We start from the raw sequence: 23,552 nt of genomic DNA, 5'->3' as shown, positions 1-23,552 counted from the left end.
CCGACTGTGACACCGCTACTGGGAATCTGTGCCGTTTGTTTCTGACCTCAAAGTCACTGCTGTTGATGTGCCGCGTTGCCAGTCTCACATCTAATTAACTTATTTTGACCTGAGATCAGATTCTAAAAAATGTCTTCTACATCCTGACAGTTTTCTGAAAAAGCTATGTTTCTATGTCAGTCGTTCTTCGATTTTTCAAAAAATAGCAGACCTACAAGCTCGTAGCGCGCCACTCGGTGGCGCGCTATGAGCTTGTAGATCTGCTATTTTTCAATAGCTAAAGCATAACATAATGCTAACGCCAAAAGGGGGTTCCCGCCCAAAATGGATTAAAGCTGCACTTAGACCTAAAATCCCGGCACAATTTTCCCCTGTAGTTTTCATTTTCTTAGTCAAAGAAAAATAAAAAGGGGTAGAAAAAAAACCAACCACAACGGGATTTGTCAAACTAAGTTGAGCCCTGGCACACAGCGGGGTAAGATTTCCAATTTGTATTCAACAGCTAATGGACATATCAATTTCAATGTAAGAAGCTCAAAACGAGCCCGCTATCTTTTAAAAAAAACTGATTGGTATTCTAGCACTACGTGGTCAGGGACTGTCGCCATTACACGCCCAGCATGGAGGATGACAACACACTGAGAAGATGAAGACAGAAAATCAACAGCTGACGGGAGGCCAAGGCCGTAAGGTGACATCAATGTTTATATTAAAGACAACTAGTCACAGGCGAGGGACTTCATTGTTCTCGGATGATAAAAGTTTTTGTTTCCGTGCGCGGCGTTGACAGTCATCGGATACAGTGTATACTATCGCTCTCTGCCTCGTTGTTCAGCCTGGGAACATCATCCCAGCGCCCTCGGTCACTGCTGGAGAAGTCGAGGTACCGGCATACATATGAACTTTAACCCATTTTGACCAGAGATCAGATTCTAAAAATGTCTGACAGTTTTCTGAAAAAGCTATGTTTCTATGTCAGTCGTTCTTCAATTTTTCAAAAATAGCAGACCTACAAGTTCATAGCGCGCCACTCGGTGGCACGCTATGAGCTTGTAGATCTGCTATTTTTCACATAATGCTAACACCAAAAGGGGTTCCCGCCCAAAATGTGTTAAGATGTTTTTACGACAGTGGGAAGAAAATTGTCTTTTGTAAGATAGTGTAGAGGGAGGATACAGCCCACTGATTGTGACCCCATTTTCTTTTCATAAGCTGCTTTAACATTTCCTTATTATTGGCCGGACATTAAGGTTGACACTAGCCCAGGCTGCAGAATAGTAGGAATGTAATTGGTTTGATGTTAATGTCTTTGAACACGGTCATCTTTGGTCGTAGTCAATTTAGCTCTGTGGTTCACTTTAACGCATTTTGGGCGGGAACCCCTTTTGGTGTTTCAAGCATTCTGTTATACTTTAGCTATTGAAAAATAGCAGATCTACAAGCTCATAGCGCGCCACCGAGTGGCGCGCTATGAACTTGTAGGTCTGCTATTTTTGAAAAATCGTAAAAATGCGGCACAAATCTTTGAATAGGTATATATTCTTTCAGAGCGAATTTCTTTTTTAATTTCGACGTCAGGCCTAAATGGGTTAAATGTAGTGTGAAACAATGCATCTTTATTCCCATTGGTCCAGAGCCATATTCCAATTAGCCTACATCACAATAAACCTGCACCTCGGGTTTACGATAACATTGCATTATATTAACCCCGTGAACCCTAGCATCCCTATCCTAGGCCCTCATAATAGATGAACATTCAGCCAATGTAGCGGACCTACTGTACCAGAGCTTGTAAATCTGCACACACAGGGAGCCAAGTATAAAGACTCCTGGCTGGACCCCAGACAACGGAAGCATAATATGCTTCGTTCGCCGTTATGTTCTCTAAATTCTATTCTATTCATCTATTCATTATTACATTTGAGATAATTCCACGCCAACAAAGCAAATAATAATAATAATCTTTATTTATAGTGCAGTTCAAAGTGCTTTACATACAAGTAAACCATTCACATACATGCAAAACAAGGGTAAAACGACTAAGTAATAGCTTCAAATCTGGTAAGTAGAACTAAAGATTTTATTGATATCCCGTGACTACCAGACTGACTTCAACCCAGCATTGTGGGTCTTCGACTACTGGCCAATCAGAGCGGGGCTTTCCGAGAGCACGGAACGCTTGCTCTTCCCGTATTTTCCCTAGCTCTCTCGATCCTTGATCCATTACAGAGTGCCCAGCTGTCCAGCACGGAAAACATGGTCAGTGTTTTATTGGTGTAAAAGTGTGTGTAAAATTGTGTAACATTACGCATACTATACTATACTATACTATACTATACTATACTATACTATACTATAGACTCTATCATCAAGTTCCTTTTCTGGCGATGTCAATTCTAACCAACTAAAAAAAAAGTGGATTGAGACCTTCAGGGCCCCAAATACACTTTTACTTTGCAGCACTGGTGCTCAGAACCTCGGCACCAAATATAGGCAATAGATTATTTTTTTTATATAAAAAAAACAAAACCTAACTTAACTGCACGGTTTACAAGTAACATAACGGTGATTTGCATAACTGTATCACCACCTGGGGACTAGGGTCCAGCACAAACGCTGAGTAAATGCATTGAAGAAGCCAACGTTGGATGTGCCAGCATTTTCAAAGACAAACTGTTTTTGGATAAAAGGAAGAGCAATTAAAGTCAGCGCTCAGCTTAAATCTGTAATGTTAAAACCACAACCTGAGCCAGAAATCTTGGTGTAGTCATTGAGTGTGGTTATACATGCCGGCTTTTCATTCAGAATAAATACTTCTGAATAAAATCATTTGGAAGTAATTTTTTTTTTTGTACTTTATTAAAAGCCCGGTTGGGTGTGAAAATAGGCAGCACGGCCAGGGCACGTAACACACTGATTAGTATCAAGGTTGCTCGTTATTTTTGAGAGAGAGAGAGAGACTGTTGAACACACACACAAAGCAGTAAACAGAGATATGGGGGACATTGCATTTATCAACTTTTCTGTCGCGGCTCACGAGGCTATTATGGATTTCTTTGTGCTTCGTCTTTGCACAATGCACGTACAGTACATTGTGTAAGAGGCAAGAGCTGATCTACAGGCTGACAACGTGTCTCATCTGTGGTCTTGTACATTACATAATGTTCTCTGCACGAAAACATTGTGCGACGAAAGATAATCCAGGCTTGAACCCATAGAGACAGAGTTATTGAACTTGTGGCAGCCGCATCCAAAATTCTATGGCCTCATCATCATGGCATGGCATTAAATATATACCGGGCGCAACACTGTAGGCTGTATACCAGAGAATAAATTGGGTGTTTAATACTAGATTGATTGCAGCTGCTCATCATTGCAAACTGTGCAAGCCGTTATGTTTCATCGACGTCTAGGTTGCAACTTGGAATAGGCAAGTTATATAAAAGTTTTTAAGGGGATAGGATAGATATCGACATTATAGCGATAATGGCGTATTCTTGGAAGTTTCATTCTAAAGACTATAAACTAAAATAGAAATGTACTGCCAAAGTGTGTGTGTGTGTGTGTGTGTGTGTGTGTGTGTGTGTGTGTGTGTGTGTGTGTGTGTGTGTGTGTGTGTGTGTGTGTGTGTGTGTGTGTGTGTGTGTGTGTGTGTGTGTGTGTGTGTGTGTGTGTGTGTGTGTGTGTGTGTGTGTGTGTGTGTGTGTGTGTGTGTGTGTGTGTGTGTGTGTGTGTGTGAGAGAGTGAGTGAGAGATCACTGATCAGCGGGCTGACAGCATTGCGTCCTCTCCTTCACTGTCTTTCTGTGTCCCCCCCGCTGCACTGTACAGTAGCAATCCATGCAGAATCTTGCAGATACAGCGCCAGCATATGCTTGAAAATTATCAGAGTGATCATGATCAACCCGGGATGGTTCAGATTGGACTTTTGAACTCTCACAGATCATCATCAGGGGGATCATCCCCACTGCTGCTGCTCCACATTTTGGATCTGCAAAATGCATGAAAAAATGCGCTATATGAGCAAACTCCTCGGAAGATATATTCCCTTGGCGCACGTTGACGTTGGAGCATGCTCAGAAAGACCAGAATGAACTTAAATCCGAATGAGTGTATACATGAGTCCAATTTTCTTTCAATCGCATTCAACATCGGAATAATCCGGTCAGTGAGTGGTTTTTAAATCGCATTGAGCATTTTCATTCGGATTTAAGTTTGTATAGGTGTTTACATGACAACTTTTAATAGGATTTAACCTTTATTCTGAATTAAAAGGGGGTTTCAGACAGTCCTCATGTAAACGTACTCATTGACTCAGACCTGAATTTCAACAGCCACATTAACACAATTTCAAAGTGATCCTATTTAACTGTAAAGTACTTATGTTGATTTCCGCAGTGTTGCTATAGCTTTGCTGTCACGCCACGGTGCGTCCACATACAGTAGGTGGTGCAGCCGCTTCCCCTCCTATAGCATGTGCCTCGGGATGGCTCCCGCAGTGTCGGTGGGCTTTCCATTGGTTCTGCGTTCATCTCTCTCTCTCTCTCTCTCTCTCTCTCTCTCTCGGTCTGCACCTCAGTATCTCTCTGATCTCATAAAGGTTTATACTCCCTCAAGGCCATAATTGCGGTCTGCAGGCCAGTTGAATCACAAAGAAGTTGAGGTCACAAAGAAGGCACTTTTAAAGACCAGCGGTGACGAGCGATTTCTGTCATAGCTCCCAAATTGTGGAATTCCACAATGTATTTCTATGGAATTTCTATTGAATATTTCCATTATTCAACTTCCATTATGTCCTACTGCGCCCACCATCGGGACTTTTAAATCTCGCCTTAAGACCCACGTCTACACCTTGGTTTTAATTCCGTTTGAGAGTTTCTGTGTTTTTTGTTTGGCTTTGTTGTTACTTAGGTGTTCTTTTTTACTGTGCGGTCTTGCTGTTGCTTCTATGTTTTAGGTTTACAGCATATAGCTTTGTAACTTTCTGTACAGCACTTTGTAAACCTTGAGTTGTGAACGGTGATATGTAAATAAAGTGGATTGGATTGACCTTGTCAACCCGTGTCGACCCGTGAGAGGCTCCTGTAGAGGTCCACCTTTCCGATGTGGTACTCCCATGTGACATCAAGCAATGTTGTTCTTGAATAGTTTTCATTTAGTTTTAGTCACATTTTAGTCACCTGGAATGCCTTAGTGTTAGTCTAGTTTTAGTCGACTAAATGTCATAAGATTTAGTCGACTAAATCTACAGTTGATTTAGTAGACTAAAATGTATTTTGGCTGGCCTTAATGCCGTCGGAATGACAGTTTTTACCCTTGCTGAAAATAGCCGAAATAGATCTGCTATTTTCAGCATGCAACCAAGTGTAAAATGACTTATACTGGCTCTCTTGTCACTAGTCCATTCCTAACATTTTAGTCTAGTTTTATTTGTTGACGAAATTGTCAATATATATATTTAGTCTTAGTTTTAGTCATAGCTTAGTTTCCATTTCATTTTCCTCAGTGAAAAAAGGTAGTCGACGAATAATAACACTGACATCATGTGCCATCCGTTGCGTTCCTGTGTAGACGGGGCCTGTTCCTGTGTAGACGGGGCCTGTTCCTGTGTAGACGGGGCCTGTTCCTGTGTAGACGGGGCCTGTTCCTGTGTAGACGGGGCCTGTTCCTGTGTAGACGGGGCCTGTTCCTGTGTAGACGGGGCCTGTTCCTGTGTAGACGGGGCCTGTTCCTGTGTAGACGGGGCCTGTTCCTGTGTAGACGGGGCCTGTTCCTGTGTAGACGGGGCCTGTTCCTGTGTAGACGGGGCCTGTTCCTGTGTAGACGGGGCCTGTTCCTGTGTAGACGGGGCCTGTTCCTGTGTAGACGGGGCCTGTTCCTGTGTAGACGGGGCCTGTTCCTGTGTAGACGGGGCCTGTTCCTGCTGTACTGTGCGCAACGTCCATTGTTTTGGCCCCACGTACAGCAGTACTCGTTCTGCTGTAGCCACAAACGGCCGCCTCTTGAGGTCATCTGCCATCTCAGATTTCCCCACTCTCCTCACCGTGTGCAAGGCATTCCATGCAAGTGCCCCCCCAGACCTTCATATCCAGTTCCATCGAGGCAGTCCAGGCATTTCCCTCATGTCAATGACTCTTTGAAGAATGCTAAAATGCTCTCTGCGAAACATGAATTCACAAGAAAGCACATGCACACACGAGGCACATGCACACAAGCAAGTTATACTTCATGTGTGGGTATGCGCGCGTGGACGTCACCCGCTCCACACTCGCTCGCACGCACGCACGCACACACGTGCAACCACATGCTGGATACTGTGTGCACTGCACTCTGAGGAGTGTGCTCATTGGAACACTTTGAACCCGCGCGGCATCATTAGCGTGCTAGGTTGCCAGCGGCTATGGGGAAGGGCTACCGCACACAGCTCTGCCCCGGCTCACACAGCGTCCCGTGAGGTTCATTACAGAGACATGGCGAGCTGCAGTAGTCCAGGCACATTGTGAAACCAGAGGAAACCTATCATGGCAATGATTCAAGTGTCTGTACCGTTCACTCAGGAGGGATTTCCATGACTTGGCTTCCCTTTCCTGAGGCTCATTTAAACATTGACAAGGGAGATTTTCGGGGCAGTTTGTCTTCGTCCAAAGGGGGAACTTATGATTGGGAAATTGAGACAAAGTGGACACTTTGTGTTAAATTGCTGTGTGCCCCTGGGCAGAGCTTGGGGCCTCGCAAATTGCATTTGCACTGTACACGCTCGCTCGCACACGCGCACGCACACACACGATGTCCACCCAGTAACGGGTCCCCTTGGGTCTATTTTTTTTACTGTGCGTGCTTGTAGACATACAGTATACACCTACACAAAAACACAGCATTCAAGCCTCCATCGTCTCTGCTGTGCGTTGGGTGCGCCTCCGTTTCATGCTGACTGCAGGGTTTAAGACACAGATGAAATTACAGTGGATTATTATCTAAAGACATTCGCTGACCTTCACGGCGAACGCCCACACACACACACACACACACACACACACACACACACACACTTATCCGCCTCCGCACGGGGAAACGTAACGGAGCGGAGCGGCGAGAACAAACACGCCGCCTAATCCGTGCTGAAGTCAGCACTCTCGAGAGATGAAACGAGAAAAGGAGAGTGCCCTATATCTGTTCTCTCTCTAGCTCTCATTTGCCCTCCATCTTGCCACCAGAAGGGTGTCACTTTCACTACTCTCGCCGAAAACTGCTGTCGGCGCTTGTCCCAAAGTGCCGAGAAATTTCAGAAAGTCTCTCAAAGAAACCCTAGACTTGTCAGCTCTAAGTGGTACATATGCGGTACATATCAGCCTACCCTCCCACCCCCCCAAAAAAAATCTACCACTAATGGGTGTACTCCTATCCCGGTGTCGCGCGGACCGATACTTTGGATCTGGATTACCACAGCGACAGCACAATTCGATTTATAACCCGTCACAACCCAGATTTGCAGATTTGACGACACATGGGGTTTTGAAAAACAAAACAAAAAAAATCAATCCTAACCACAGGCCTGTAAAAAGCATAATTTATGCCCTGCAATGGTGTCGTGCGCCGCAAATGGCAGTGAAATAGCAGCCGGTCTTCTGTTCTCGTCGTGTGACACCGTTGGAAGTATGAATGAAGCTCCCGCCAATGCCGTTGAATTGTGTGTCGCAAACGGGGCCGCGTGACAGATGCACACGTCCCGGTGTCTTTGGACGCGACTAGCAAAAACTGTCTCGCTCCAAATGAGTGAAGAATGACTGGCTGATCGAAACCCCTGGCTTTATAAATCGTCTCCTTTTTTGGCCGGGGTATAAGCTAACCCCCCCCCCCCCCCCCCCCCTCCCCTAATTACCTCACCATCTCTAAATGAAATTAAAAGGGTTTCCTTTCCTCACTCCTACACCATCGATATACTTTTCATTATCCCCGCAGCCTTCCATAATCATTAATTAGTTTTGAGTGCTTTATGTATTTACTTCAAATTTGATCAAATGCCAGTGAGCAAATAAGTGTGTGTGAGGGGGGGGGGGGGGGGGGGGGGGTTTATGTATCAGTTGTGTGTCAGCCAAGTACAGTGAGTGAAAGATGCCAGGCTTGTATCGTTGCTGTCGGGCAGAAACCTCTTAACCCATTCAGGCCTGACGTCGAAATTAAAAAAAAAAAGTTTTCTAAATCATGACAATTTTCGGAAAGATTTGAGGCACATTTTAACGATTTTTCAAAAATAGCAGATCTACAAGTTCATAGCGCGCCACTCGGTGGCGCGCTATGAGCTTGTAGATCTGCTATTTTTCAATAGCTAAATTATAACAATGTTTAAAACACCAAAAGGGGTTCCCGCCCCAAAATGGGTTAATGGTTAATGTGGTTAAACGCTAACGTGACATGGATGCGTTCCAGGTCTCAATGGATTAACTCCATATAATAACTTTTTTTCCCCTTTTTTCGGTTTTGTAAATGAACGCCATACTTCATCTTACCACAGCGTCACACGAAAGTAGCAAAAGTAGCCGATCTGCAAGCTCAAAAACACGCTTCGACGCGACGTGTTTTCCGAGCTTGTAGATCTGCCATTTTTTGATCTCGTTGGATTTGAATCACGACGAGTAACCGTTTTTGGACATGTGAGGTTTCGGCCCCCGACAATGACGGTATATTATTTATCGAGGCCTAACAGACACAGTTCTAATGTAGCAGCAAGATGAATAATCGTGGCCCTGGGCGTCTCATTCCCAGACGAGTGCCAGGGTGCCATTCATGGCAGAGTGAATTGTAGTCCCTCTCCCGATATTAATCATTGACTGCATTACTAATGGCAATTTTCCTCTCTTTTCCTTCCCACCACTATCAGTTCTGCCTCTCTCTCTCTCTCTTGCTCTCTTTCTCTCTCTCTCTCTCCATTTGCCCTCCCCTTTCTTTCGTCTTATAGTGAATTTCCATGCTTCGCTCGGTGTGTTCGGCACCTCAGATGTGTGCAGGCAGACCCAGTCACAGGCCTGTCAAAACAAAACGTTGCATCGGCAAGCGAATACATCAACTGCGAGGAAACATCAAAGTGCTTTATTTTTGCTGTGATTTTTTATTTGTTTCATTTTAGCGGGAGTCTGCTGCTTCGCTACCATTCGTCTTTCGGATGGAAAGGTCGGCGGCGCGATACTGTACCTCCAGGCAAAGGTCAGGGTGCGCAGTGGCAGGCAGCCCCCGCATGCGTTGTCGTGCATTGCCCCCCCCCCCTCCCCCCCGGTCTCATAGTAAGCATATGCACGCACATGCATGCACACGCACTGCATGTACACACACGCACGTTTCTCTCTTCAGTGGCCTAGTAGTGCATGAAGCGATGCGGCCTCTGAGAGCATACTGTACTAATTCTGGCTCGCTCCCAGCCACAGACCCCGTTGGCTCCCGGGAGGTCTGAAATCTGAATGGCATTATCCCCCATATACACATACACAGTGGTGTAAAGTAACTAAGTACATTTACTTAGTACTGTACCTAAGTACAATTTTGAGGTATTTGCACTTTACTTGAGTATTTCCAATTTTCGATACTTTTACTTCTACTCCACTACATCTCAGAGCCAATTTTTTTTACTTTTACTCCACTACAATTATTTGACAACTTTAGCTACTAGTTACTTATTTTAATGATTTAGAAAACATACATTAACCACTTCAACCCTATACATTTCGGCCATTTGAAAATAGCCGATCTCCAAGCTCACAATGCGTTGCGATGCAATGCATTGTGAGTTCAAAAGATACACATTTTGAACTTGTGAAATGGGCCATTCTGCAATATGAGTACTTTTACTTTTAGTACTATAAGTACATTTTTATGCCGATACTTTTTGTAATTTTACTTGAGCACATTTTGAATACGAGACTTCTACTTGTAATGGAGTACATCTACATTAGGCCTCACTCAGACCTTTACTGCATTGCTGTATGCTTGTTGGATGAATGTTGTGTAGTGTCATGGCCGCCCCAATGCATTTCCAATGGAAGTCACATGGTTTGTAGTCCACATTTTGGACTACAAGCTGTTGTATGGCTTTCGGCTGTGTTTCGACTGCGCCCCTCCCCCTCATACAACACAAATGTTGTGTCAAACCATGTGACTCCCATTGGAAATGCATTGGGGCGGCCATGACACTACACAACATTCATCCAACAATCATACAGCAATGCAGTAAAGGTCTGAGTGAGGCCTCAGAGAGAGAGAACAGGGAGGGGTGGGGGGAAGTCAAATGATCCATGACATATTATGAAGCGGCATTAGAAAGGGGGTACCATCTCACTCGCACCTAATTCTCTGCTGTAGTGTCCCCTGGGCCGACGCTCGCATTCGCCAACATTGTGTGCCCTCTTTTTTGTCATTATAACCACGTCAACCCCATATGGCTGAGCGGAGTCCCTCAGGGATGTATGCCAGTGTGTTTTCTGTTTTCAGTCACTGTGGGGATCAAGCAGCTTCCGCGAGACATTGGCAATAGACAAGCTCACCGTGTGGCACGTTTTGCGCCGCATTGTTTGTGAGCTTGTCAATCTTGATGCTGGGGTTTAAGTGGTTAAACTGTAGCAAAAACCACGAAATGCTTTGACGTTGCTTTTTTTTTGTTGTTGAATAAGTGGATCATATCATTTACTCATTGACAAATGACTGTGAGCTTCAGTTCCCGATGGATCATCACGGCCCTCTACTATTATTGCCAATGTTCATGGAAAACGACAGCACAGAACTGCCAAAACGGCTAAAATGGCAGAATTCTTACGGAAACAATAAGGGGTCTATGCCCTTCGGGCTTGTTCCCTAATTAGTATAGAGTGTGTTGCTTTATGTGACTAGTATTTTTAAATCAGTGGTTTTCAACCCTTTTCATATCAAGGCCCATTATTTATTGGGGATTTGAGCCACGGACCACCATTTGATGAGATTTAGCCTCTCAGAACAAGCAAACGTTGATCAAAATAACAGTTCTTCTACATTCTCTAAGTTTGTAGACTTTGTGCAAAACGAAACCAAATGGACTCATAGTCCATTTGGTTTCATGTTTTGCTCTCGAGAGTTAAAGATATATACGGGTCCATTTGGTTTCCAACTCTCCCATCATTTAGCTGTGGACCACCTGGAACGCCCTCAAGGACCACTGGTTGAAAAGCACTGTTTTAAATGGATGTGCACGGCTGCACGCTATACCAATGTACAGTAAAAAAAAAACAAGTGCTGCGGTCTTGGAAGTCAGTGTACCTGATTCTGATCGCCTTACTTTACTTTGATTACTTGCACTATATTTAGCGTTTTGTATTCCTTTGGTGTCCCAGAAACATAAAACTGTCAGGGTGCAGAGCCAGTTATGTTGTGGCTCCCCGCAGAGCAGCTAAGGCAGCTCGCTCAAGGACTCCGTCACGGATGGGTTCCCTCTTTTTGTGGGGGATCGATCCCATGACCTTTCAGTTAAGGGGGAGGGCGAGCACTCCAGCCACCTGCCATCAGCAACTAAGTGTTAATGGCACAGCGGGTGAACCAGGGTTCGATTTGCTGCCTGGGGTGGGTGAGGGGGGGGGGGGGGGGGGGGCGGGGGTGCTATTCCGGGGTGGGCAACTTCGACAATAGAGAGGGCCACCATATTTCCATACTCACTCCAGAGGGCCACATTACTGTCGTAGCAAAAAATTGCCGATCTACAAGCTCAAAACGCGTCGCACTGTGACGCGTTTTGAGCTTGTAGATCAGCTATTTTTTTAATTGTAATTCTGAATAATTTTTTTGCTATTACCGTGTGTTTGAGCGAGCGGTTTGGCCACAGTTATCGGGCACCTGTTGGGGGAGTGGCTGTGTTAAGTCCTGCATGGAGCTGATTGGCTTTCTTTGAACTAAGAGAGCAGATTTCTGCTCACGTTGACAAAAACGTCAAACCCAGAGTCCTGCCTGCCTTGCAGTCTCAATGCATGGCCTCTTTGTGCCAAACTAGAACAGCTGCGTTCCGAATTTAAACAGTCCTTGCGCTTACATTTCCACCCCATAAATTAGCATTGTATTTGATTGGGTGCTGAAAGGCACTCTGATACAATCCTGTTGCAATCTGCTATTGGCTTCCACAACAATGTATGCCTGAATGTGTGAATCAGGACATCAAGTGTCACCGTCGTGAAGTGGCACAATTTACAATTTACAATTTAGTCATTTAGCAGACGCTCTTAATCCAGAGCGAAGAACAAAAACATGGGAATACATCACATATGTAAAATGCATTTGTCAAGAAACATGCGTAAGCTAAGAACGTAACTAGAACATATCTATATAATGACACTATACATATAAACTATACATATATGCTATACTATGCTGTACATATATACTATGAAGTGCTATGACTACATACAATGCAATTATTGTGCTGTCTACATGACATGCTATAAGTCTGTTTCAAATGCTATCTAAGTCTAAAAAGTGCTGTCTAAGGGGGTAGGGTAAGTGCTATGGGCCATGATGGAGTCTGAAAAGGTGGGTTTTCAGACTACGGCGGAAGATCGGCACTGGGGCACAGGGTTGAAGTTATTTTCTACAGGGCTGCAACTATCATTATTTTATTTACAATTAAATTCGCCTATCTTATCTTTCTAATTAATCAAATAACCGAGAAGGTTGATTATTTCATACTATTTAATTATTTTATATAGCAATGACACGTAAGCCCTATTGTATGCTGTCGAACAACGGTGTGCAGTATCCATGTAGATCTGCTATTTTCAAAAATAGGGATTGATTATTGATAGATCTTATTCATTTAATTAACCTTTATTTACCTTTTTATATATATATATATATATTTACAATCTATTAATTAAATTAGTTTGAATTGTTGCACCACTACTTGGCTGTATAGGATTGGCAGACAGTGACATGAACTATAATACACATGCAGGTAATTGGCATGACACAATGGGAGAAAAAAACCTAAAACAGCATCGACTTCATAGCCTTCTTTGAAAGCCAGATCAGTTGACGCCATAGCCTTTGAAACCCAGCTCAGTTTTCGCGACAAAAGTCAAATGGAAAACATCAACTGAGAATCGATCGATCCCGGCAGTTGTAAGTAGAACCAATCGGTGGACGGCGAATGCTTTAGATGATGAAAGCCATCAAGTCCGTATTTTGTAAATGACAACAATAGCTGCACTTGAAGAGGTTAGCTTTGATGCTGCAGTATTATTAGTTTGACCAATACTGGAGTTCTCGACATTCATTTGTGGCTTGCTAGCAATAGAGTTGTTTACTAGCATACAATGCGTCTGTTTGAGGTGCTCCGGTTCAACATTGGTACCTCTGAAGAATGTGTTCCCCTGATGACTTTGTGTTAGCGAGTAGAAACTTTTCTGACTTTATAGCGTGGTGATCTTCTCATCATTGAAGTGCCTCCCCGCTATGATCCATCCATCTTCAACCACTTATCCGTGGTCGGGTCGCGGGGGCAACATCTCCACCAGAGTGCCTGGAGGATCCCGAGACGTTCCAAGGCCAGTGAGTCGATGTGTTTCCTCCAACTGCGCCTTGGTCTGCCCCTGGGTCTCCTCCCAGGAGAGGACCTCCCTAGGGAGATGCCCGAGAGGCATCCTGACCAGATGCCCGAACCACCTTAAGCTGGCTCCTTTCCAGGCGAAGAAGCAGCGACTCTACTCTGAGTCTCTCTCCCTCTATGATCTCTACCCCCCTTTGCCCCCTCTCCTGGCACACCACAGAGCGATTTGGACAGTATGTGGCTTGTGCTAAAATTGTAAATGATGCATTTATCCAAAGTACTTTACATTCACACATGCCGTGCGAGGCACCAACCAGTTTGGGGTTCAGTGTTTTGTTCAAGGACACATTGACACTATAGCCTTGTTTTCCATCCTCTGGTGCCTGGTATTAAAGGGTTAGTTAAGATTTTGTTGGACGTATAGCGGTATCTACCACATTTTGTGGTAGATTTTACTCCTGTATTAACGAATGAATTGGCTTCTTTTTCCAGACCAGAAGATTCCGTTTTCCAGACTGACATCTGCTGTGCTAAAGGGCAGCCATGTCTAGATATCAGAAGGTCACCAGTTTGCCCCCTGGCCTCTATGTGTTGAAGTGTCCCCGAGCAAGACATTTAAACCCTAACTGCTCCCCGGATACTGCATTAACTCTTTCTGCGCCATAGGCACTCTAATTACAAGTCCCTTCCGTGCCAAGCAATTTGGCCATTTTCGCCAATAATGACCACAATGTCACACCATACCTCAAATTAAAGCTACAGGTCTCCTCCTCCTCTGTACGTTTCTAGCATGTTGCATTAAAGGATTTCCCGAGTACCGTGTTGGGAGTTCTGTTCTGGTTTTGGTGAATATTAAGTAGTTTGGTAATTTCGTGGGGGGCACTGGGGCCACGCATTAAAAGTAAATAATAAAAAACAAAACTAGCATCATTTGTTTTGTTGACCCATTTATTTTATTTTAACTTTCGTTCAACTTTGACACATATCACATGGAACTATTTTTGGGCATAGTGATATGGACACAAAAAACATAGTTCCGTGTGATAGAGGGGTAAAAAACGAAAGTTGCACTATATGGTAGAAATAGGTCAACAATACAAATGACGCTAGTTGTGTGAATTAATTTACTTTTAATATTTCACCAAAACCAGAGCAGAACTCCCACCACGGGACTCGGGCAATCAATGAATACAGTTGCAACCACTATATTAATAGCAAGTATTTCATACAGCTTAATTAAAACATTCTGAACTATCCCGTAAATTACTTATAGGCTGTTGAAGACACCTTGGTCAGAGACATTTTGGACATGAGGGTTTTTCTGAATCACTCTCTGACCTGTAAAAAGGTCTTCAGTACACCTACAGTATATGTACAGTATTTGTCTTCAATCACATCACAAAAAATAGATAATACGATAAATAAAAAGGGACTTTCACTCAGTTCAGATTTTTGGATACAATAGTATACATGAAATAAACAAATGTAAATATGAATAAGACATACAGTAGAAGTAAATAAAAAAATTCTCGCGCATACAAAAATGAAAAGTATACACGTGTCTATGACAGTCATTTAGGGGTTCACTACAAACCTCGCAAAAGCTTCCTCTGTGTGGAGAGGAACTTTAGTAGGCTATAGAGCGTCGCAGTCCCGCCCCCTACCATGGCCCAGGAAATGAATCCCAATGCATTTTTCCCATAGCCATTTCAAAAAGTATTTATTTAAAGACGGTTACGCCGCGGACAAAGCCAACTCGAGTCGTGACAACTCATGACAACACAAACAATATTTTGGACCAAACAAAAAATTACAAAGAAGAAAAACAACAAAAATCTATTCTAATTATTTCTAATTATTTGTTCGGCCCAAAAAAAATGTGTTTGTTGTCATGATTTGTCACGACTCGAGTTGGCTTTGTCCGCGGCGTAAACGTCTTTAAATAAATACTTTCTGAAATGTGAACGGAGAATCATTTCCTGGGCCATGGTAGGGGGCGGGACTGCGACGCTCTATACGTCCACTGGCAAAATGCCAGACAACAATGAGCAAAGAGAAAGATCATTAGGCTCTCATCTACAACATGCATCAGGGAAACACTTTCTGATTCACCCAGTCCAGTCCATCCCCCCCGCCTTATGAAATAATCAGCCAGAGAAAAGTGTTGCTTTGAAGTGTGTTTCATTGCATTGATTACAAATGCTACGTAGATGGAAGTTCAAAAGCCTCTTCGAAAACCTCTGGTATAGGTATAGAGCGAAACACAGGATACGGGTGCGCGCAGGGGGTGGGGGGGAGGGGGGTGTAACACGCACAACATTTCCAGACGCTCACATCCAAAACCGTTGGAAATCTTCCGCCTACACATTCCGAATCGATGGCAAAACTAGAGGGAGTGGCATGCAGCTCCACACAGACAAGGAAGGGAGTGAGTAGAAGAGAACACTTTGAAAAAAACAGAGCGAGGAAACTGTTCACAGTGGCTGCTCTCAGGAGGCTTGAGTATTAATAAATTTTGGGCGGGAACCCCTTTTGGTGTTAGCATTATGCTATGCTTTAGCTATTGAAAATAGCAGATCTACAAGCTCATAGCTGGTGTTAGCATTATGTTATGCTTTAGCTATTGAAAATAGCAGATCTACAAGCTCATAGCTGGTGTTAGCATTATGCTATGCTTTAGCTATTGAAAATAGCAGATCTACAAGCTCGTAGCGCGCCACCGAGTGGCGCGCTACGAGCTTGTAGGTCTGCTATTTTTGAAAAATCGAAGAACGACTGACTTAGAAACATAGCTTTTTCAGAAAACTGTCAGGATGTACAGACATTTTTAGAATCTGGTCTCAGGTCAAAATTGGTTAACGTGGACGAGGGTCGTCGATTTATTTATCTATCCAGTTAGGATGCAGGAGGATGATGAGGAGTCGGGGTGGGTTTTAGCATGGTTAATTATTCTCACTTGTCCCAGTTAATCCTTGAGCACTGAGGTACAGGCAGATGCAGCGAAGGGGGCCGGTGCCAAAAAATCACATCTGTGCTGGAGGGTGGAAAAAAAGAAGAGAGAGGGAAGATAGGATATTCGCTGCTGTGCACACACTTTTGGTAGGTAGATGTGTTCTGGCACCGGCAGGTGTAATTTAGAGCCCGATTGCATATTGCAGAGTCTTGGATATGGATTGTGTTTTGGGGAAGTAAGCAGAAAAGCTCTAGCCCATTCTGACCTGAGATCAGATTCTAAAAATGTCTTCTACATCCTGACGGTTTTCTGAAAAAGCTATGTTTCTATGTCAGTCGTTCGTCGATTCACCCGTGTGAACTGAGTGGTGTAAGGTCTTATATAGCCTGTCTGACGTAATTAAATCATGTCTGACGTAATGAAATCACACCCGGGTGAACAGGGTGAACATAGCAACCATGCTAATTTTTTCTGCACAGACTAACAAAGCCAGTTGTAGGAGTGGTTTTACACCACTCAAAAATAGCAGACCTACAAGCTCATAGCGCGCCACCGAGTGGCGCGCTACGAGCTTGTAGATCTGCTATTTTTCAATAGCTAAAGCATAACATAATGCTAACACCAAAAGGGGTTCCCGCCCAAAATGGGCTAGAGGCACTACTTCTTGAAGTTTGAACCAGGAGTGCGTGTTTCAAGTCAAAAGCACAAGTCTTGATTTGAATCTCAGCCTTGCTGTTGGACTAGTAAGTGAAGCGTACGCAAAACATTGAAGGCTATTGTAGTTTTTTAGAGTTTTATACTGTATGCTGAAACGGCACAAACATGATTTCTCGGGAGAAAACGGTTTAAAATGGAAAATTACGTATACAAGCGTTTGTTGTGGATTGTGCAATTAAGGCACATAAATCCACTCTAATCTGGATTATTTTCTGAAGTGTACGACTCATCCTTACAAACAAATAATTGTGGTATAACCTACTGGGAGAAGCGCACACTTTAACCCATTTTGGCCTGACGTCGAAATAAAGAAAGAATATATATTCAAAGATTTGTGCCGCATTTTTACGATTTTTCAAAAATAGCAGACCTACAAGCTCGTAGCGCGCCACTCGGTGGCGCGCTATGAGCTTGTAGATCTGCTATTTTTCAATAGCTAAAGTATAACATAATGCTTAGTTAAAACACCAAAAAGGGTTCCCGCCGAGAATGGGTTAATCAGTGCTAACCCCAAGCTTTGACATGAAAATGTTATCTCACTGCACCAAGCCTTTTTTTTTTCTCCTTCTCTTTCCTCCATTTCCCAGTGATGTGGGGGAGATAATGCATATTCAAAATGCATTTCACCTATTATCTTTACCCCCACAGTGAATAACAAACGAGTGCAGCTGTGAGGGGATCTAGAAGGTGCAAAGTGCACAAACTGAATTTGGTAATTGTTCTTTATACAAGCAGAAAGCTCAGCTTGCCCAGCTTTGCAGTGATAATAATATTGCATCGCTTTGTGTTGATTAGTGACTGTGTGTGTGTTCAGGTTCCAGTACCCAACCTTGGCCTGAAACCCTCCCGGGGGTATAAAGGTCTGACCTCAGACCCTTGAGTAAGGCTTCTGTTTTCCCCCAACACAAAAGTAGGTAACATGAAATGAAGGCAGCACAAGGATTTGAGATCTACCTGCTATGCTCCACTTGCCTCGTTTGGCTGTTGAGAATACCTATTGCAATGTGGCCAAATGACGTGACATCCAAGAGGAAAGTCGGTCACTAGCACACACTGCAGCTGTGAGGGCCACCGAGTACTCAGGCACGCATGACAACCTCACCCACACATGCACACACACACACAAACACATAGACGTACGCACATGCACACGTTCACACAGGTGGAACGTGTGGTCCCAAATGTATCTTTGTGGGGCTTAGTCAACCGTCCCTAACAGCAGTCAGAGTACGCTACAGAGAACCAATAGCAATGTGCTATTCCCTGTTAGCTGCCACTGTCACCGGAGTGTGATTATGAACCCCACCAACGTTATATACAGTTGGGTGCCACCGATATTGTCCCTTATCATTTCATCCATTTAGGCCTGACCTCAAAATGAAAAAAAAAATCCTTCTAAATCCTCCAGTTTTCTGAAATAAATATTTTCACGGTTTTTCAAAAATAGCAGACCTACAAGCTCGTAGCGCGCCACTCGGTGGCGCGCTATGAGCTTGTAGATCTGCTATTTTTCAATAGCTAAATTATAACATAATGTTTAAAACACCAAAATGGGTTAACTGTCCTTTTGCGCAGATCACGCAAACCTCAGCAAAAAGAAAAGGACAATATCGATGGCCTCCAACTGTAGGGTACACCCTGTCAATCACAGCGACTACTGGCCAATCACAGCGGGGCTTAGAACTGTAGCGGGATCCATAATAACAACGCCTCACCGGACATGGCCTGTCCCTTTTGCTCTCTAACCTGGAGAGTTGTATGTACGGCATCACGGCAAAGACCAACCACTTCCCTTTGACCCGTGACAGAGAGCACCGGTCTTTTTAGCAAAAGGCTGACAGAGAGCACCGGTCTTTTTAGCAAAAGGCCGATGCACACCTCAAGGCTATTGACAGGTGCGTAGGGCAATAAAGCATACTTAAAAGGGTATCTTTGAAAAACAAAATTGTCTGTCCTGATGAAGGTCGAATAGACCGAAACGTTGAATAAAGAGCAACATTTTTGGCAAGTTTTCTGACAGTGTGCGGGACCCTTCTTTGTTTTTCAAAGATACCCTTTTAAGAGAGCACCGGTCTGCAATTTGTAACTAGCCCTAGAAAGTTGCTTCTAGCAGTAATGATTTGAATGATATCGTGTCATTGTATGTCTTTTAATGTCTTGATGAATTGAATACCCAGGACCACAATGGAAACAAGCCCCTAGAGCTTTTTGTGTTGTCCTACCGTACACTGTACTGTTTACAATCTGTTACGTATTCAATCAATTCAATCAATCAATCAATCAAGGTCTACATACACAGGACCCTCAGTTATGTTATTATATAACACTCTCTTATCTTTATATTGGTTATGCCAATATAAACTTGTTTCAATTTGTCTTTGATATTTCTGACCGAACAGCACTTTTGTATTATTCAATACCTAGCCTTAATCTTTGTACATCTTTGCATTTACATTTCAAACTCAATTTAAGTGTAGGTGGCTGACTTTGTATATATCTTCAGTAGGAGTGTTATGCAGATAACTGCACTGCTATTGCATTGGTTAGTGATAACAACAAATAGAACATGAATTCCACTCCTCATCTCCTTTCCACTCCTCTCCTTTATGCTTATCGCCTCCCCTCCGACCGTAACATACTTTTTTTTGGCTCGGCGTCTTCCTCATCTCGTCGTGTGTCGTAATCCGTCTCCTCTCCTGATTACGGAGCAGCAGCAGCAGCACGCTGACCCGTCCCGCCGGCAGTCTCAGCTGCAGCACTCCAAATCTAAAAGCTCTCGCCTAGCCCCACACGGTGACAGCGTGATTACCCTTTTCATCATAACTGTGAGGCCTAAACATGAGCCGACTCCACTGAAATAACTGCCTGTAGCTGGGGAGACGCAGTGTGCGTGTGTGCGTGCGTGTGTGCCTGCGTGCGTGCGTGGGAGTGAGTGACGGACGGACGGACAGATCTTTTTAAATCTGCAAAGATTGCAATCAGACAAAAAAAGTACCGCAGTCATTTTGTGATCAAGCTCCTAGTTATAGTACATGGAAGTGGAAACTCCACTTAAAGCCATCGTTATCATGGGCTGTCTGGAATTTCAAACACATCCTGCCAGTGCATATAGAGTCAAGTGGCTGATAGTGAGTGCTTAAAGCGGTGGTTCCCAAACTTTTCAGGTCGAGACTCAAAAGAGAGTTTAGATGTTTGCCCGGGCCTGGGAAATCATGGTTTAAACTCTAAAGCATGGCTCTCCATGGCCTTTCAGCATTTTACAACACTCCAGTCCAGGATACATAGGTACTGTATGAATGAGTGTTCAAACGTGTGCCGAGGAAGTGCGGTGCCCGGCGTTGAGTCTGTCGGATCGGTGGTTGCCTAGAACCGGCCGATCTGACCGTTATGCCCATATGACTTCAGGGCCCTCACATATTTGGGCATAATAGGGACAAGGACAGGCAGAGATCTCCATAGGAGACACAGTACTATACGGACGACGCATATGGTTATTGCATTAACCGGATGGGACATCTACTGTACTCGCATGTCCTCGGTGTGTGTACACAGCAAGCTGTTGTTGGCGTAGCAGCACCATCTGAGCTGTGCTGTGATTGGTGTACTTATGTGGATAATGATATCGTAGCGTAGCTGGTCTACTCTCCCCTGCCGGCACCCAACCGTAAAAACACCATACATAACAACTGTGTTTCATAAATAATAATAAATTCATGGCATGGTGGAGAAAGACGTGCAGAATTAGACACACGCACATGAATGTGTGCACATTATATCCACTCCCAATATGCTGCATATATTCACCATACATGGAAAACAGTGAGAGAAGCACAACACACTGTCAAATCTAAACCACCATCAATAAACATTATCATTAGCATATCATAGCATACAGTATCACACAACATAAATGGGGACTGGGAGGAATTGGCTTGTGCCGTAAATATGCCGTATGCATATGCTATATAGCAATGATTCAGAGCAAAGCAAAGAAGTGATTAAAGTGGTGGTGAATTTCCATTTCATGTAAATATAATGAGCAATAAAGTAGCAAATTCATGTCTGAATACACTCATTTAGAATGCATGTTAATGTTACCGTGCAATGTCATTCGACCCGGCACATGCTGTAGACGTGAGTTTAAATCCACAAACACCATGCCATTTGTTCATCACATCACAATTGTTCCTGCATAATTACTCCTCGCAACTGTGGCCAAAACACTGCGCGGCGTTTTTGGCGTCGCGCGCAAATGGCCCCCTGGTCGGCCGTGGGAGAGACTCTGCAAACATTGAATAGCAAACATTTGATAGTCAACACCGGAGATACGCTCTCGGCTGTGGGGAAGATTTCTAAAATGATCTCGCTTTCCATCCCAGAGTCACAGGAAGCGAGTGATTCTACCCGTCCGCTCGGGCCGTTTGTCTTGCTTTGTGGATTGGGAGCATCATTAGCCGGAATTCCATCAGTGTCACCACATTCTGTTGGCTGCCATCTGCTTCACTCTATTACAGTGGGGATTAATGGCCGAGGGTGAGGCGCGACAAATCCCTCCTCCTCCACCAGCCATGCTAATCTACAGCCTCGTCTACGTCGACGTGCGCGTACGTGTGTGTGTGTGTGTGTGTGTGCGTGTGTGTGTGTGTGTTCTCATATAGGTCTTTAGACAACAAGAAAAGCTCTTTTCCACCTAGCCGAGTGCGAAAACTCTCACATGGATCACACGAAGAGAAGAAGTCTTCATCCATAGTGAGAGACGTCCACGTTGCGTCCGCAAGAGACCACTATGTGTACCTATTCCCTATTGTATAGTAATATCATGCAGTAATAGATACACTTGACTTTACAATGAGCATGCATCACGCTCAGCCATATAATAGCAGTCGAGGGCGAGCCCAGCAGCATGCATTGCCCTGGCCATTCAACGGCAATAATTAAAAGACGCATCGATCCACCCCGCGCATTCCATGCAGCCTTTCCCCCGTTTTAAGATCCAACTCCTATTTCCTGGCGGATGAATTTAACACCCACAATGCCACTGGGGTGCGATCATTCACGGTGCGAGAGAGAACAGAGTGCTCCACAAAGAGAGAAGAGGGTGGAAAAACCTGTGTCTTTTGTGTTCCTTCCCCCCCCGTGTCATCATACAAATGAATGGCCCATTAGCAGGCAACTAGGCATAATGGCCTGGCCCAAGCCTCGTTCGTCGTTATCGGAGGTGAAAAATGCTGCGTGCGTTCGGAATTTCCGTCGCTCGAGTCCAATTTGCTTTGGAAAGTGTGCAAATCCGGAGTTAATTGCGTTTGCGACGTCGCACCCGCCACCGAATGGCACATGAATTATCACCATAATCATTATCCAATTCTTAACCCATTTTGACCTGAGATCACATTCTAAAAATGTCTTCTACATCCTGACAGTTTTCTGAAAAAGCTATGTTTCTATGTCAGTGGTTCTTCGATTTAAAAAAAAATAGCAGACCTACAAGCTCGTAGCGCGCCACTCGGTGGCGCGCTATGAGCTTGTAGATCTGCTATTTTTCAATAGCTTAAGCATAACATAATGCTAACACCAAAAGGGGTTCCCGCCCAAAATGGGTTAATTGCATTTTTTCTGAATAACCCCCCCCCCCCCAAAAAAGGCATATATGCAAGCTCACCTGGGCTCCCCCACACTGTATCGCTGTAGAACCACCATTTACGTGGCGTCGGAGCGAGGGGCCATTAGAGTTAGCCGCTAATGCTTCACGACGGCTGAAAGTCAATTAGCCACGTTGGGCATAGCATTAGACAGTGGCGGTGGAACCGGACTGTCAGCTAGGATTGTTGTCTGGCCAGCGGCCTTCACCAAGTACAAAAGGCTGTGTAAAACAGCATCGGATGCAACTCCACTAGACTCCCTCTGCGAGAACGGCTAATTGGAATTACCGTCTAGGCTTGTTTTTTTTGTTTGGTTTTTTAGGTCCACACTTGATTGAGCACCGATTTGAGCCTGAGGGGGGAAACTTGGTGTAAACATACATTTTCTATCAACAAGAATAATATACTTTTTAATGGTGTAAATAGTCCACACTGAAGCTCCTTTGCTTGCAACATGATGAACTGTTTTGGCACTTCATCATCTATTAACCCATTCAGGCCTGACCTCGACATTTAGAAAATGTCTTCTAAATGCTGACAGTTTTCTGAAATACCTCATGTTTCTGTATCAGTGGTGCTCAATATTTCATGTCAAGGACCCCAACAGGGTTCCAGGGACCTCCCCAGAAGCAAAGATTTGAGTTAAAAACGTTCGCTCTGAAAGAATATATATTCAAAGATTTGCTCCACATTT

The 23,552-nt window shown here is 44.1% G+C and overlaps 1 long non-coding RNA gene across 1 annotated transcript in view; it reads left to right on the top strand.

Moving 5' to 3' along the window:
• The first annotated feature begins 340 nt into the window (after positions 1–340).
• The window catches only part of LOC306914230, a 92,088-nt gene continuing 68,876 nt past the window's right edge, over positions 341–23,552 (top strand). The window contains exons 1-2 of the long non-coding RNA XR_013788675.1: positions 341–475; positions 582–691. This is a non-coding gene — a long non-coding RNA (uncharacterized lncRNA). The remainder of the gene's footprint in view (positions 476–581; positions 692–23,552) is intronic.

The sequence above is a fragment of the Electrona antarctica genome (genome assembly GCF_951216825.1).
Source record: "Electrona antarctica genome assembly, chromosome: 21".
Taxonomy (NCBI): Eukaryota; Metazoa; Chordata; class Actinopteri; order Myctophiformes; family Myctophidae; genus Electrona; species Electrona antarctica.
Note: the sequence above shows the minus strand (reverse complement) of the source record. Positions and strands in the feature narration are given on the sequence as shown.